Source organism: Melanotaenia boesemani, chromosome 24, assembly GCF_017639745.1.
Source record: "Melanotaenia boesemani isolate fMelBoe1 chromosome 24, fMelBoe1.pri, whole genome shotgun sequence".
Classification (NCBI taxonomy): Eukaryota; Metazoa; Chordata; class Actinopteri; order Atheriniformes; family Melanotaeniidae; genus Melanotaenia; species Melanotaenia boesemani.
In genome coordinates, this window is record NC_055705.1 from 15,048,836 (window position 1) to 15,058,951 (window position 10,116).

Sequence of the window (10,116 nt, forward strand, 5' to 3'; positions counted from 1 at the left end):
TAAATCATCTCATATTGATCTTACTGCAGCTCTTATTTTGGTAAAAAAAAAAAAAAATTTTTAAATATATATATAGTTTTTCCCTTTTCATATTTTTTAACTGTTGCAAACTGCAGACGGTCCCTGCCCAGTCGAGCACCGGCAGGTTCTGCATAGAGCCCAATGCAATGCAATCTCCCAGCTCGGAAGGATGGCTCGTTTGGAGGAAAATACCATTGTAGGAACTGTCTTCCTTAACCATTCCTGGGTCTCTTCAATTTACTACACGTTTGGGTCATCGGAAAACAAAAAATTCTCCAAAACTTGTTATACAGTAACATTACAGATATTTTTCTCCACTCCTGTTGGCCTTTAAGAAAAATCCAATTCAAATTTTTAATGTTCTTTGAGAGAAACTGTTTCTTTTTTTTAAAAAAAAGAAAATCATCCCATATGGGGTAGCACAACCCTAAATAGTGGCCAAAACATTCAAGGAAAAATTACATGAGAAGGCAAAAAAACATCTCTAATGACCAACAAAGGGTTGAGAAAAAAGTCATCTTATTTTATTTATCAGAACCCATCTTTTCTGGAATCAAATAAACACATTTAAAATGATTTCTTCTGTATAGCCCCGTTAATGGTTTTCCATTTGAAAGATGTAAATTTCAGGTGGATCCTGGCACTCTATTAAACAGTTTAAATGTGTTTTAATTGATCTGGAAGAGTTGTGTTTAGCATTGCTGCTGTTTCTACTTTACTGAAAGCATTACAAGTGTTGGTTTTTTTCTTTCTTGTTTCAGACGCTAAAGTTTTCATATTGTGTTTTCAGACAAAAGGCACTGAGAGATAAGTACTGTGTTGGCTTCATATTTCTTGTCCTATATGCAGCTGTACGAAGAGATTTTTTTATATAAACCTACGTCAAATTTAATAAAATCAACAGAATATAAACCTGTTTCTGTAGGTTTTCTTCTGTCTAGGGGTGAAAAAAAAGGGGGGGGGGGGGGGTGTTTATGTTGCACTTTTTGATAAATAGGATAAAATATTAATATTTTAATATTTTTGCTAACTGGGTGAATTTAGCTCCTCTCTGTAAATTTTGCAAATAAGAAGAAGTCAAACAACAGATGAACAGATTTCCTCATTTTATTTTGACCACTTAAACGTTATCAACAGTAATATTCTGATGTCAGAGTGCAAGTAAAACAACATGAGGTGTCAGTATATGAAAAGAAGGCTTTATTCATATGTTTGCTTAAAGTGACAATGTTTGAACGAAGAAGTTAATTGCAAAGCAAATGATTTGAGCATCACAGGACTGAGACGAAACACGACTGATTCATGTGTAACTAAGGAATAATATGCTGCCATCATGATGCCATGACACTCAGCACAACTCTGCTCGTTAGCCCTTCATTTCACACAGCTGTGTTGCAGCACGGAAACTTACACAACCTGCACGACAACAGCCCCGGAGGAACACCATTCACCATCCCTCATACAAGCTTTCATTCACACCTGCAACTTCATCCCCCAACTTGCTCTACACTCACGCGTCTCATCTCTGCAACATGAAGGCAAACTTACAAACACATTCACACATTACGCCTTTCTGGATTAACAACTCAGCAACGCAACATTGCTTCTGCAAAACACACACAACACCGCAATCACAGCAACCTAGACTGCGAGCTACAATCGTATTTTCATCCAAACGAGCCGTCCTCCGAGCTGGGAGACTTGCATAGACTTTCTACGCGGAACCGGCTGCTGCTCGACTGGCCAGGGACCGTCTGCAAATTGTAACACAGACAAAAGAATTAAAGGAAAAATATTCAATAATTACAATATGACATGTTGGAATGCCACCAAACTCACAGTACTTATAGATCATCTCATATTGATCTTACTGCAGCTCTTAATTTGGTAAAAAAAAAAAAAAAAAAAGTTTTTAAATATATATATAGTTTTCCCTTTTCATATTTTTTAAGCTGTTGCAAACTGCAGACGGTCCCTGCCCAGTCGAGCACCGCAGGTTCTGCATAGAGCCCAATGCAAGTCTCCCAGCTCGGAGGACGGCTCGTTTGGAGGAAAATACCATTGTAGGAACTGTCTTCCTTAACCATCCTGGGTCTCTTCAATTTACTACACGTTTGGGTCATCGGAAAACAAAAAATTCTCCAAAACTTTCTTATACAGTAACATTACAGATATTTGTCTCCACTCCTGTTGGCCTTTAAGAAAAATCAAATTAAAATTTTTTATGTATTTTGAGAGAAACTGTTTCTTTTTTTAAAAAAAACTCATCCCATATGGGGTAACACAACCCTAAATAGTGGCCAGAAAATTAAAGGATTAATTACACAAAAAGGCAGAAAAACATCTCTAATGACCAACAAGGTTGAGAAAAAAGTCATCTTCTTTTATTTATCAGAACCCATCTTTTCTGGAATCAAATAAACACATTTAAAATGATTTCCTTCTGTATAGCCCGTTAATGGTTTTCCATTTGAAAGATTTAAATTTCAGGTGGATCCTGGCACTCTATTAAACAGTGTAAATGTGTTTTAATTGATCAGGAAGAGTTGTGTTTAGCATTGCTGCTGTTTCTACTTAACTGAAAGCCTTACAAGCGTTGGCTTTTTTCTTTCTTGTTTCAGACAGCTAACGTTTTCATATTGTGTTTTCAGACAAAAGGCACTGAGAGATAAGTACTGTGTTGGCTTCATATTTCTTGTCCTATATGCAGCTGTATGAAGAGATTTTTTTAAATAAACTACAATAAATTTAATGAAATCAACAGAATATAAACCCGTTTCTGTAGTTTTTCTTCTGTCTAGGGGTGAAACAAAGGAAACAAAATGTGTGTTTATGTTGCACTTCTTGATAAATAGGAGAAAATATTAATATTTTAATATTTTTGCTAACTGGGATGAATTTAGCTCCTCTCTGTAAATTTTGCAAATAAGAAGAAGTCAAACAACAGGATGAACAGATTTCCTCATTTATTTGACCACTTAAACGTTATCAACAGTAATATTCTGATGTCAGAGGGCAAGTAAAACAACATGAGGTGTCAGTATATGAAGAGAAGGCTTTATTCATATGTTTGCTTAAAGTGAACATGTTTGAAGTTAATTGCAAAGCAAATGATTCGAGCATCACAGGACTGAGACTAAAGATCACTGATTCATGTGTAACTAATGAATAATATGCTGACATCATGATGCCATGACACTCAGCACAACTCTGCTCGTTAGCCCTTCATTTCACACAGCTGTGTTGCAGCACGGAAACTTACACAACCTGCACGACAACAGCCCCGGAGGAACACCATTCACCATCCCTCATACAAGCTTTCATTCACACCTGCAACTTCATCCCCCAACTTGCTCTACACTCACGCGTCTCATCTCTGCAACATGAAGGCAAACTTACAAACACATTCACACATTACGCCTTTCTGGATTAACAACTCAGCAACGCAACATTGCTTCTGCAAAACACACACAACACCGCAATCACAGCAACCTAGACTGCGAGCTACAATCGTATTTTCATCCAAACGAGCCGTCCTCCGAGCTGGGAGACTTGCATAGATTTCTACGCGGAACCGGCTGCTGCTCGACTGGCCAGGGACCGTCTGCAAATTGTAACACAGACAAAAGAATTAAAGGAAAAATATTCAATAATTACAATATGACATGTTGGAATGCCACCAAACTCACAGTACTTATAATCATCTCATATTGATCTTACTGCAGCTCTTAATTTGGTAAAAAAAAAAAAAAAAAAATTTTTAAATATATATATAGTTTTTCCCTTTTCATATTTTTTAACTGTTGCAAACTGCAGACGGTCCCTGCCCAGTCGAGCACCGGCAGGTTCTGCATAGAGCCCAATGCAAGTCTCCCAGCTCGGAGGATGGCTCGTTTGGAGGAAAATACCATTGTAGGAACTGTCTTCCTTAACCATTCCTGGGTCTCTTCAATTTACTACACGTTTGGGTCATCAGAAAACAAAAAAATTCTCCAAAACTTGTTATACAGTAACATTACAGATATTTTTCTCCACTCCTGTTGGCCTTTAAGAAAAATCCAATTCAAATTTTTAATGTTCTTTGAGAGAAACTGTTTCTTTTTTTTAAAAAAAAGAAAATCATCCCATATGGGGTAGCACAACCCTAAATAGTGGCCAAAACATTCAAGGAAAAATTACATGAGAAGGCAAAAAAACATCTCTAATGACCAACAAAGGTTGAGAAAAAAGTCATCTTCTTTTATTTATCAGAACCCATCTTTTCTGGAATCAAATAAACACATTTAAAATGATTTCTTCTGTATACCCCGTTAATGGTTTTCCATTTGAAAGATGTAAATTTCAGGTGGATCCTGGCACTCTATTAAACAGTTTAAATGTGTTTTAATTGATCAGGAAGAGTTGTGTTTAGCATTGCTGCTGTTTCTACTTTACTGAAAGCATTACAAGTGTTGGCTTTTTTCTTTCTTGTTTCAGACGCTAAAGTTTTCATATTGTGTTTTCAGACAAAAGGCACTGAGAGATAAGTACTGTGTTGGCTTCATATTTCTTGTCCTATATGCAGCTGTACGAAGAGATTTTTTTTATATAAACCTACGTCAAATTTAATGAAATCAACAGAATATAAACCTGTTTCTGTAGTTTTTCTTCTGTCTAGGGGTGAAAAAAGGGGGGGGGGGTGTTTATGTTGCACTTCTTGATAAATAGGATAAAATATTAATATTTTAATATTTTTGCTAACTGGCTAAATTTAGCTCCTCTCTGTAAATTTTGCAAAGAAGAAAAAGTCAAACAACATGATGAACAGATTTCTCATTTATTTGGCCACTTAAACGTTATCAACAGTAATATTGCTGATGTCAGAGTGCAAGTAAAACAACATGAGGTGTCAGTATATGAAGAGAAGGCTTTATTCATATGTTTGCTTAAAGTGACAATGTTTGAACGAAGAAGTTAATTGCAAAGCAAATGATTTGAGCATCACAGGACTGAGACGAAACACTGACTGATTCATGTGTAACTAAGGAATAATATGCTGCCATCATGATGCCAGGCCGATTTAACAGAGTAACCTTTTCCATCATTGCAGGCACTTTAAGGGTGTGTCATTGCAAGCATTATCCAGATGTTGTGCATTGAAAATGAAAACAATGAATGAATGAATGAAATCCGAGTTGTGACGTCCTGCATAAATCCATGTTGCAGCAGCAGCAGCAGCAGCGCCCTCTGCTGTTTTTCAAGACAAGTGTAAAAGCTTACAGCACCTGGTATTCCCAGGCGGTCTCCCATCCAAGTACTGACCAGGCCCGACCCTGCTTAGCTTCCGAGATCAGACGAGATCGGGCGTGTTCAGGGTGGTATGGCCGTAAGCAACAGCTTCCCCTTCTCGCCATCTTTTTATACTGCACATGACGACACTCAGCACAACTCTGCTCGTTAGCCCTTCATTTCACACAGCTGTGTTGCAGCACGGAAACTTACACATCCTGCACGACAACAGCCCCGGAGGAACACCATTCATCATCCCTCATACAAACTTTCATTCACACCTGCAACTTCATCCCCCATCTTGCTCTCCACTCACGCGGCTCATCTCTGCAACATGAAGGCAAACTTACAAACACATTCACACATTACGCCTTTCTGGATTAACAACTCAGCAACGCAACATTGCTTCTACAAAACACACACAACACCGCAATCACAGCAACCTAGACTGCGCGCTACAATCGTCTTTTCATCCAAACGAGCCGTCCTCCGAGCTGGGAGACTTGCATAGACTTCTGTGCGGAACCGGCTGCTGCTCGACTGGCCAGGGACCGTCTGCAAATTGTAACACAGACAAAAGAATAAACGAAAAATATTCAATTATTACAATATGACATCTTGGAATGCCACCAAACTCACAGTACTTATAGATCATCTCATATTGATCTTACTACATCCCTTAATTTGGTAAAGTTTTTTTTTTTAAATAGTTTTTCCTTTCATATTTTTTAAGTGTTGCAAACTGCAGACGGTCCCTGCCCAGTCGAGCACCAGCAGGTTCTGCATAGAGCCCAATGCAATGCAAATCTCCCAGCTCGAAGGACGGCTCGTTTGGAGGAAAATACCATTGTAGGAACTGTCTTACTTAACCATCCTGGGTCTCTTCAATTTACTACACATTTGGGTCATCGGAAAACAATAAATTCTCCAGAACTTGTTATCAGAGATGCCAGTAACGCGTTACAAAGTAACGCGTTACAGTAATCTGACTACATATTTTAAGAAAATATAATCTAACGCGTTAGGATGTCCTACAATGTAATCAAATTACCGTTACTCTTCATATTCGTCCTGCGTCACTTCGGCACTCCCCACTCCTTTCACATATGATTTGAAATCAAGCGCCGTGGACGAAAGTGTATTTATCTAACTCAACACACCTTCTCATTAACGGTGGTACAGAAATTTTATGTACTCGTAAGCATGCAGCTACCTTTCTTCGCTGAAACTTGACCTTTTTTAAATCGACAAACACAAATCATTCACTGCACATGACTTTAGAAAAAAATATGATATAGAAACTTATTACCCTGGTGCATGATGGGAGGTCCGCCTCTCCACTTCCCTCATCAGAACCTATTCCAAACCGAATTGATTTTTTTTTTTAATAAGTCCGTTACTATTTCATTATTTTCTCATGTGTAAACGTAAAACATAATGCAGATTTGTCTTATGCTTAACGAGAGATGTTGCTTTATTTTATTGTTATTCATTTGAATTAATGTACATGATGGTAGGGAAGAAGCACTGAATGATTTACAAAGTTAATAAGAGACTGACTATGTTCATAGAAGGTGAAAAACAATTAAAAGTTACAAGTTGCAAAACATTGTAAAGTCACCATTCGGAACTAATGCACTTTCAGTAAAGTATATGCGAAAAAAAATCGATTGTCATTTTTTTGTTTGGGGGGTTTTAACTAATAAAGTAACTAGTAATCTAACTTAGTTACTTCTAAACCTTAGTAATCAGTAAAGTAACTAGATTACTTTTTAAAGAAGTAATCAGTAATCAGTGGTCAGATTACTTTTTCAAGTAATCTGTGGCATCACTGCTTGTTATACAGTAACATTACAGATATTTTTCTCCACTCCTGTTGGCCTTTAAGAAAAATCCAATTCAAATTTTTAATGTTCTTTGAGAGAAACTGTTTCTTTTTCTTAAAAAAAAAAAAGAAAATCATCCCATATGGGGTAGCACAACCCTAAATAGTGGCCAAAACATTCAAGGAAAAATTACACGAGAAGGCAAAAAAACATCTCTAATGACCAACAAAGGTTGAGAAAAAAGTCATCTTCTTTTATTTATCAGAACCCATCTTTTCTGGAATCAAATAAACACATTTAAAATGATTTCTTCTGTATACCCCGTTAATGGTTTTCCATTTGAAAGATGTAAATTTCAGGTGGATCCTGGCACTCTATTAAACAGTTTAAATGTGTTTTAATTGATCAGGAAGAGTTGTGTTTAGCATTGCTGCTGTTTCTACTTTACTGAAAGCATTACAAGTGTTGGTTTTTTCTTTCTTGTTTCAGACGCTAAAGTTTTCATATTGTGTTTTCAGACAAAAGGCACTGAGAGATAAGTACTGTGTTGGCTTCATATTTCTTGTCCTATATGCAGCTGTACGAAGAGATTTTTTTTATATAAAACCTACGTCAAATTTAATAAAATCAACAGAATATAAACCTGTTTCTGTAGGTTTTCTTCTGTCTAGGGGTGAAAAAAAAAGGGGGGGGGGGGGTGTTTATGTTGCACTTTTTGATAAATAGGATAAAATATTAATATTTTAATATTTTTGCTAACTGGGTGAATTTAGCTCCTCTCTGTAAATTTTGCAAATAAGAAGAAGTCAAACAATGGATGAACAGATTTCATTTTGGCCACTTAAAAGTTATCAACTGTAATATTGTGATGTCAGAGTGCAAGTAAAACAACATGAGGTGTCAGTATATGAAGAGAAGGCTTTATTCATATGTTTGCTTAAAGTGAACGTGTTTAAGTTAATTGCAAAGCAAACGATTTGAGCATGACAGGACGGAGACGAAACATGACTGATTCATGTGTAACTAAGGAATAATATGCTGCCATCATGATGCCAGGCCGATTTAACAGAGAAACTTTTCCATCATGCGGCACTTTAAGGGTGTGTCATTGCAAGCATTATCCAGATGTTTAGCATTGAAAATGAAAACAATGAATGAATGAATGAAATCCGAGTTGTGAAGTCCTGCATAAATCCATGTTGCAGCAGCTGCAGCAGCGCCCTCTGCTGTTTTTCAAGACAAGTGTAAAAGCTTACAGCACCTGGTATTCCCAGGCGGTCTCCCATCCAAGTACTGACCAGGCCCGACCCTGCTTAGCTTCCGAGATCAGACGAGATCGGGCGTGTTCAGGGTGGTATGGCCGTAAGCAACAGCTTCCCCTTCTCGCCATCTTTTTATACTGCACATGACGACACTCAGCACAACTCTGCTCGTTAGCCATTCATTTCACACAGCTGTGTTGCAGCACGGAAACTTACACATCCTGCACGACAACAGCCCCGGAGGAACACCATTCACCATCCCTCATACAAACTTTCATTCACACCTGCAACTTCATCCCCCATCTTGCTCTCCACTCACGCGGCTCATCTCTGCAACATGAAGGCAAACTTACAAACACATTCACACATTACGCCTTTCTGGATTAACAACTCAGCAACGCAACATTGCTTCTACAAAACACACACAACACCGCAATCACAGCAACCTAGACTGCGCGCTACAATCGTATTTTCATCCAAACGAGCCGTCCTCCGAGCTGGGAGACTTGCATAGACTTCTGTGCGGAACCGGCTGCTGCTCGACTGGCCAGGGACCGTCTGCAAATTGTAACACAGACAAAAGAATTAAACGAAAAATATTCAATTATTACAATATGACATCTTGGAATGCCACCAAACTCACAGTACTTATAGATCATCTCATATTGATCTTACTACACCCCTTAATTTGGTAAAGTTTTTTTTTTTAAATAGTTTTTCCTTTCATATTTTTTAAGTGTTGCAAACTGCAGACGGTCCCTGCCCAGTCGAGCACCAGCAGGTTCTGCATAGAGCCCAATGCAATGCAAATCTCCCAGCTCGAAGGACGGCTCGTTTGGAGGAAAATACCATTGTAGGAACTGTCTTCCTTAACCATCCTGGGTCTCTTCAATTTACTACACATTTGGGTCATCGGAAAACAATAAATTCTCCAAAACTTGTTATACAGTAACATTACAGATATTTTTCTCCACTCCTGTTGGCCTTTAAGAAAAATCCAATTCAAATTTTTAATGTTCTTTGAGAGAAACTGTTTCTTTTTCTTAAAAAAAAAAAGAAAATCATCCCATATGGGGTAGCACAACCCTAAATAGTGGCCAAAACATTCAAGGAAAAATTACACGAGAAGGCAAAAAAACATCTCTAATGACCAACAAAGGTTGAGAAAAAAGTCATCTTCTTTTATTTATCAGAACCCATCTTTTCTGGAATCAAATAAACGCATTTAAAATGATTTCTTCTGTATACCCCGTTAATGGTTTTCCATTTGAAAGATGTAAATTTCAGGTGGATCCTGGCACTCTATTAAACAGTTTAAATGTGTTTTAATTGATCAGGAAGAGTTGTGTTTAGCATTGCTGCTGTTTCTACTTTACTGAAAGCATTACAAGTGTTGGTTTTTTCTTTCTTGTTTCAGACGCTAAAGTTTTCATATTGTGTTTTCAGACAAAAGGCACTGAGAGATAAGTACTGTGTTGGCTTCATATTTCTTGTCCTATATGCAGCTGTACGAAGAGATTTTTTTTTATATAAAACCTACGTCAAATTTAATAAAATCAACAGAATATAAACCTGTTTCTGTAGGTTTTCTTCTGTCTAGGGGTGAAAAAAAAGGGGGGGGGGGGTGTTTATGTTGCACTTTTTGATAAATAGGATAAAATATTAATATTTTAATATTTTTGCTAACTGGGTGAATTTAGCTCCTCTCTGTAAATTTTGCAAATAAGAAGAAGTCAAAC

At 37.4% G+C, this 10,116-nt stretch overlaps 2 non-coding genes across 2 annotated transcripts; both read right to left on the reverse strand.

The window, feature by feature from the left end:
* Window positions 1-5,273: 5,273 nt before the first annotated feature.
* LOC121635947 lies at window positions 5,274-5,392 on the reverse strand. The gene has a single exon (XR_006009578.1). It is a non-coding gene; the product is annotated as a 5S ribosomal RNA (ribosomal RNA).
* A 2,972-nt stretch (window positions 5,393-8,364) lies between these two features.
* On the reverse strand, window positions 8,365-8,483 carry LOC121635948. The gene has a single exon (XR_006009579.1). It is a non-coding gene; the product is annotated as a 5S ribosomal RNA (ribosomal RNA).
* Between the last annotated feature and the right edge of the window lie 1,633 nt (window positions 8,484-10,116).